The sequence below is a fragment of the Cherax quadricarinatus genome, unplaced genomic scaffold (genome assembly GCF_038502225.1).
Source record: "Cherax quadricarinatus isolate ZL_2023a unplaced genomic scaffold, ASM3850222v1 Contig1954, whole genome shotgun sequence".
In the NCBI taxonomy this organism is placed as follows: Eukaryota; Metazoa; Arthropoda; class Malacostraca; order Decapoda; family Parastacidae; genus Cherax; species Cherax quadricarinatus.
In genome coordinates, this window is record NW_027196980.1 from 44,422 (window position 1) to 51,630 (window position 7,209).

At 34.8% G+C, this 7,209-nt stretch overlaps 1 protein-coding gene across 1 annotated transcript in view; it reads left to right on the forward strand.

Moving 5' to 3' along the window:
* Window positions 1-6,374, forward strand: part of LOC138850929 (serine-rich adhesin for platelets-like) — a gene marked incomplete at its 5' end in the record, with an annotated part of 44,979 nt that extends 38,605 nt beyond the window's left edge. The window contains 1 exon segment of the mRNA XM_070081198.1: window positions 4,353-6,374.
* Window positions 6,375-7,209: the final 835 nt, after the last annotated feature.

Consider the following 7,209-nt stretch of genomic DNA (forward strand, 5'->3'; position numbering starts at 1 on the left):
ACATTTATTGGAAATTGGCATCATTTGTTTACTTTTGAACATTGGCAAAAATCAAACATTTCCTCTACTTTGAGCTCCATTTCTACGTTCTTTTTATAGTAAAATCAATCAAAATCACCTCTATTTCTATAATATGTTTCCCATTCTATCAAATGAGACCAAGAAAACGAGAATACAACAATAAATGCTATACGAAAATAGACCACAAAGTCGGCATTTTAATTAAAAAAAACGGTCGGAGTTTTTTTTTCTCATTATGCACTGTGTGCTCCAGGAATTTTTTTATATCGTGCACACTGACCACACAGACCCATTCTCTCACATGTGGGCCTACCAGCTTTCTCCTGCTTGATTTGAAGCCGCTAGAATTTATGAGTATATATACGTCAAACACGGTACCTCGTAAGACGTATATATACGGCCGCGACAGTCAAAGGGTTAAACCAAAAACGTGGTCACACTTTTTTCTCATTATGCACTGCATGTTGCAGGAGTTTTTATATGGTGTACACTTACTACATAGACCTATTCTCTCATATCTAGGACCAAATTAGCAACAGTGTTCAACTTTCAATTAATATGCAAACAAGTATAGTACACACTGTATCTTAACCAAAAATATTGATAAAAATAATATACTGTAGTTATTTGTAAATAAATGCGAATTTAAGCTTTCTCATTTGATGAGTAAATGATAAACTAGTGTGTCTGAAGGATACTATTACTATGAACTTTGTTGACTACACCATAAGGTCATTACAGTAAGCTTTTTTGTGAAGCTTTTCTTTATAGGATAATTTTTTTTTTATAAATGTGATTGGAAAAGCTCATCCAAAATTGTAGTGTATACTGTGAGAGCCTTTTCATGCAGTATTCAATTTTAGATGCATTTTTTCAATTGCGTTTACAAAAAATCACACTACATAAAGAAGCATTATAAGAGAGCTTATTGTATCCAAAATATTAATATTTTCTGATGGAACGTGGCTTTGTTTTGTGTTGTCTTGATGCAGGTATTGTTGTTCATTCTTATTCTGGGTTCCTTCTGTGATTGGTGGTTGTCATATCATGGGACACTATGAGATACTCTGGGCACTTTCTGTGATTGGTGTTTGTCATATCATGGGACTCTATGAGATACTCTGGGTACTTTCTGTGATTGGTGTTTGTCATATCCTGGGACACTGAAATACTCTGGGCACTTCCTGTGATTGGTGTTTGTCATATCATGGGACACTATGAGATACTCTGGGGTCTTCCTGTGATTGGTGTTTGTCATATTATAGCATTTTTTATGCTTATTTTCTGACTGACTGACTGACTGCCAAAGAATAATTTCCATTGGTATGCTATAGATAGTAGATGGCAAGAGGTGAATCACTGACTATTATTATTATAATTATATTTAGGGGGAAGTGCCAAACCCCTTAGGAGTCCTACAGCACTTGGGAATGGGAAGCATTTGGATTAAATCCAAAAGGAAAACAGGTCCAGTTACCCTCCTTACAATGACTTTTTTGCCATCTATGGGGCTTTGTCAAGTTTGAATTTTGGTACTGTACTTGACAAAGCCCTACAGCAAGTGAAAAGTTAAATAAAAGGCTTTCTCTGTATGTGTCATTAATTGCATGTTGTTACTTGATATTGCCTTTATTCCAAAAATGGTTCAGTCATAGAAACTGGATTGTCAGCAGACTTCTGGCAAGACAGTGATAGAATGAATGACAGTGAAAGCATTTTCTTCTTTGTTGGGTCACCCAGTTCTATCTTGCCTTTCACTGGATTGAACCTGCATGCCTTCCATTTACCCAGGTGCTAATGTAACCCCTATTTGTTCACATCTCCATAAATGAATGTAATAATAATAATAATAATAATGCTGTTCTCAGTGTCATCTCGTGCTTTGATTCATTTATAACATTGATTCTGTCTCTTTAACATGATGCATGAAAATGTTTTTGAACGTTCTTTATGAACTTGTTGACAAATCAAGAAAATATTTTCTCAAAATTTGTATATTCTGAGTTACGGGCCAATGTTTTCATTCTGTTAGATATACTATTCTGTGACAAATTTCCTACTGTAATACTTGTGCACCTGAACATACGATGCCATTGTGACTTGTCTATATGTTGATAATTCGTGCAGACAACTGACAGGTTGATGAAGTAGACACTTATCCAACACTGATTACCTCAAACTCCCTCTGATCTTCAGCCATTCTACTCTGTATTGGACCAAGGAAGCCACTGGTTGGTGAAATGTTTCCACAATAAATACGTATACCCAAGTGTTGCACAGGTGTTGCACAAGTGTTGCACAAGTGTCTAAGTCATCGACTTGTCTGTATGTTATGTGACTGTGTACCTTCCTTAACTTTACCTCAATACCTATTGATTGTAACAATGTGATTTATATTTTATTTTTCTAGTGACCTATTATGGATATTTCTTTTGCTTCACAGTATACGTACATAGAATTTATGCATGCACTGTCACGAGCTTCATTTTGAATAACTTTAAAAAAAATTTACTGAAACTTTATTAGTAAATATAATTTACATGTCATTTATTTGCTAATTACAATAATTTTTGGCTTTGGATACTCATATTGTCTTTTCAAAACTTGTTAATTTTGTTTTAATGATTCTATTTAATTTTTTGTATCTGCTGTGATATTTTAACCTGTCAGACAAGTCCTCGTTTTTTTGGAACGAAAAGACCTGGTGAAAACAAGTGGCAAGGCAATTCATACTTTGAGAGCCAAAGTGACATTAAGAATTACAGCATTTGTTTTATTTAGTGCCATTTGCAATCAGTACTTTATTGGAAAAAATGGACTGTAACCCTTGCATTGCAAGATTTGTACATTCTCCATTCTCTGCAGTGCGCAGAAATGACAGTTTGATTCATATACATTAAAACAAAAGTACACTTACATTTTCTTATATGAGCAGTGAAAAATATAATTTTACCTACACCAAATAAAGTACAGTGGACCCCCGCATAACGATCACCTCCGAATGCGACCAATTATGTAAGTGTATTTATGTAAGTGCGTTTGTACATGTATGTTTGGGGGTCTGAAATGGACTAATCTACTTCACAATATTCCTTATTTTCAGTACTGGCACCTGAACATACATCTGGAGTGAAAAAATATCGTTAACCGGGGGTCCACTGTATTATTTTTTGTTTTTTCTCAACAAGTCGGCCGTCTCCCACCGAGGCAGGGTGACCCAAAAAAGAAAGAAAATCCCCAAAAAGAAAATACTTCATCATTCAACACTTTCACCACACTCACACATTATCACTGTTTTTGCAGAGGTGCTCAGAACACAACAGTTTAGAAGCATATACGTATAAAGATACACAACATATCCCTCCAAACTGCTAATATCCCAAAACCCCTCCTTTAGAGTGCAGGCATTGTACTTCCCATTTCCAGGACTCAAGTCCGGCTATATAAAAATAACCGGTTTCCCTGAATCCCTTCACTAAATATTACCCTGCTCACACTCCAACAGATCGTCAGGTCCCAAGTACCATTCGTCTCCATTCACTCCTATCGAACACGCTCATGCACACCTGCTGGAACTCCAAGCTCCTCGCCCACAAAACCTCCCTCACCCCTTCCTTCCAACCTTTTCGGGGACGACCCCTACCCCGCCTTCCTTCTCCTACAGATTTAAATGCTCTCCATGTTATTCTACTTTGATCCATTCTCTCTAAATGACCAACCCACCTCATATCGCAATTAAAACTAATGTACCTAAATCACACTGAATTCAAATGCTGTAACTTGTCATGCTGCTAGGCTTTCAAATATCAACATTTTTTTCTCTTCAGTTATAAATTTTTACACATGTTTTTAGATGTGGTATGTTTTTCTTTTCCAAGCCGCTTTTATTCTTAAATAATGGAAGGTGGTGTCAGAAGACGTTTTCATTGGACATGTAAATTTATGTGAGTTTTGTGGATTGTCTGCCATGAAAAAACACCTTAAATATAGTTTTCAAACTATGGTAGTTTTAAATGTTTGCTTGACAATATTTTGTTTGTAAAAGAGAAAAAATTAAAAGAAATTTCTTTAACTCTCAGATAAAACAAATAAATGTAAATAGTTATGTTTTTTCACTGCATTTGCTTTTTTTTTTTTTTGTATTTAGTTCTCAAACTATGATAGTTTTAAATGTTAGCTTCACAGTATTTTGTTTGTAAAAAAAAAATTTAGAAGAAATTTTTCAGATAAAACACATAAATTTTAAATAATTATGTATTTTCACTGCATTTGCTTTTTTGTGTGCATGTCACACTACAGTTCAGCTACTAATGCATGGTTACAATCTACAGGTTCACAGTTTAACAGCTCGCAGTGTTCCTCGGCAATTTCGTGAGGGTTTGAGGAATTCTCACACTACTACTACTACTATCTTGGGCTTCACCTCCAAAGTTCCATCATGCCACAACTCCCACTCTCCACGACGGGATGCACCATCTCCAGAGCACCTTGGCATCCCATGGGGTCCAGCAGCAATCCCACTGCGACCAGCTCAGGTCCATGGTGACACAAGTGATGATTCTTCTGCCCCCTCTGGGTCACCACGACGAGCACCCAGAAGAAGAAGTGGTGGACGTCGTGATCATCCTGGGTGGTATACACGGCCTGAATGTGGCTCCCTTACTGATCCAGCCATACATCAAACCAATGACAGTTTCTGCTAATTTAAACCAAAGTTTCCATCTACTTTGCTTATCACAATGTCAGTGCCAAGAAAAGCATTATGGAACCTAAATTAGATTGCATATTAACCTGAAGAAAATCTGTCTTATCAGAATGTGATTACTGATGCCTTATCAGCATATCAAATGTTGTATTAAGGGTGACTGCAATAAGTGTTGCTTACATGGTTTTCTGAAATTCAAGTCTGTGTGTCTTTTGAATAACAAGAAACTATACAAAACTTCTAAATGTTGAATCAATGAGAAATAATCAAAAGACTGATAACCACAAATTCTAGAGCCTTATAAGTTTTAGTTTATACAGAGATACAGTATATATCATTGTTGAAAGAACATTGAAAAGTCTTATTCCTAAATATTGTATTAATATACATACACATTACTGACAATTACATTGCAGTTCTGAAATGAATTAAAAACTCGAATTCCAACGTGAATGCGCAGAAATAACTGAGTTGCCGAGACATAGTGATTTACTATATCAGAATATGTGATTAGTCGTGTCATTCAGGAATACCTTTACTGTACTCAAAAAAAAAAAAAAGAAAGAAATAATAATGTTACTCCTGAAACACTTGATTTAACAATGTAGGGTTCTTGGTCCAAGGAACTGGGGCTACCTTCCCCTTGGGTTAAACCTGATTACCTCCTTTAGGTCTGTTATATAACCCCCAAACAGGTTTAGTGCTTCCCTATGATTATAATAATCACAATTCAGTGGCTTTGTCTGAAAAATTCTCCCTACACCAGCCATTGTTGGAAAGATTATTACTATGACATCAGGAATGATATTATTATTTCTTCACAAAATTGTTGTAAATTTGATTAAATATTTTTTTAAGTGGTAGACTATTTTATACAGCTGACTATGTTTAAGGTTTCTAGGTATCAGCATTGCTTTTTAATTTCTAGTTAATAAACAGTGATTGTGACTGGTAACTGTGATCAGTTATAAGGGTAAAGCTGTACATGAATATTACAGCAGAAGCTGTTTCAGTGACTGATATATATTTCAAATGTAATATTAGCCAAGTTAAGTCTTTAAAATTACATAAGAAAACAAAAATTGCTGCTACATTTATGAGTGTAATTGTACTTGTGCCTTTCTGGACTTTATTGTGACTAATTGCCTTATATTTAGGTGATTTTTTGTATATAATAAGCAGATTATTATTATATATACCAAGATATAGATGTTGAATTAGTTACTAAGAGTACAGGTTCTAAACGCAGCTAGGTCAACAAAAACAACTTGGACAGTTGTGTTACAGACAAGAACATAAACAGCAAGCATACAGTATAAGCAATGTGGCAAGACAGTTTTGTGTAGTTTATGTAGATCATGTTGTGCAGTGATTTGTTGGTCATTTTGTTCATATAAATCAGTATTACAATTGGGTTTTAGTCCCTATATTTGGTTTATGCCTCTTTACAGTAATAGTTAAACTAAAAGTCTTTTTAACTATTTTCTGTTGGCATTTGAGTATACATGATGGAGCAAAAACAAAATTCCTCCTCCATTTATCTTTTACTTTTTAGATTTGTTAATAGATCTTTCCATATCCATCAAACATATTCCATAATTTACTCCATTATGTACCTGTATATAAAATGTATAAATTATATAAAATCTCTGAACTTTTCTTATAATAATCATTAATTCTTTAAAATACAGTTTTCAGAAAGTGTCATAATCTTTGAAAAGTTAATTACTCAATTTAAATTATTGGGAAACACAATCAGGTGAGCCATTAAGACGCTCACATAAGTGTACACAACAAATTGTGTTACCAAACAGTTTTTTTCCCCTTGATACACATCTGTTGCAAGATAAATGTTCTGCTGAACTTGATGCAACTGACTGAGTGAGCAAAGAGAAGACAAGTTGGAAAATGGGAGGGGGAATGAGAATTAGGAGACAAGTCAGGTGATGAAAGTACCAGATAAAAGGTCAGTTATTAGAGACTCAAACTCACAATGACATGATTGTAAGTACTGTAACTCAGAATTTAGTAATAGTAGCAATAGTAGTGGTGGTAGTAGTAATAGTACTAGTGGTAGGTAGTAGAAGTGGTATTTCCTAGATGTGATTTACCATGCTATAAAACTTTACCCAAGGGGTTTCTGTTGTTCCTTGTGACCCCAAAATTAATATGTAAGGGTGGCAGAAGTGGAGCCCCAAAGGACACACATCTTGGCTTAAGGGTTGACAGATAAAGAAATTGTTACAGCTTCCTTGTTTCTTGTTGGATTTCTGTGAATAAGTAGACTAATTGAGGAATGATTGAATACTGCTTCCATTAATTTTGGGTGTAGGGCAGCCATTTTGAGCTTACCTAATTATATCCATGTGTCTTTATTATTGTTGCTATTAATTATTTTAAATTTCTTTCCCAGATCTCATTGTTGAGATGGATTAGTCAAAAAAATTCTAAATAAAATTTAGGTCCCCAGCTCTGAGCAAGAA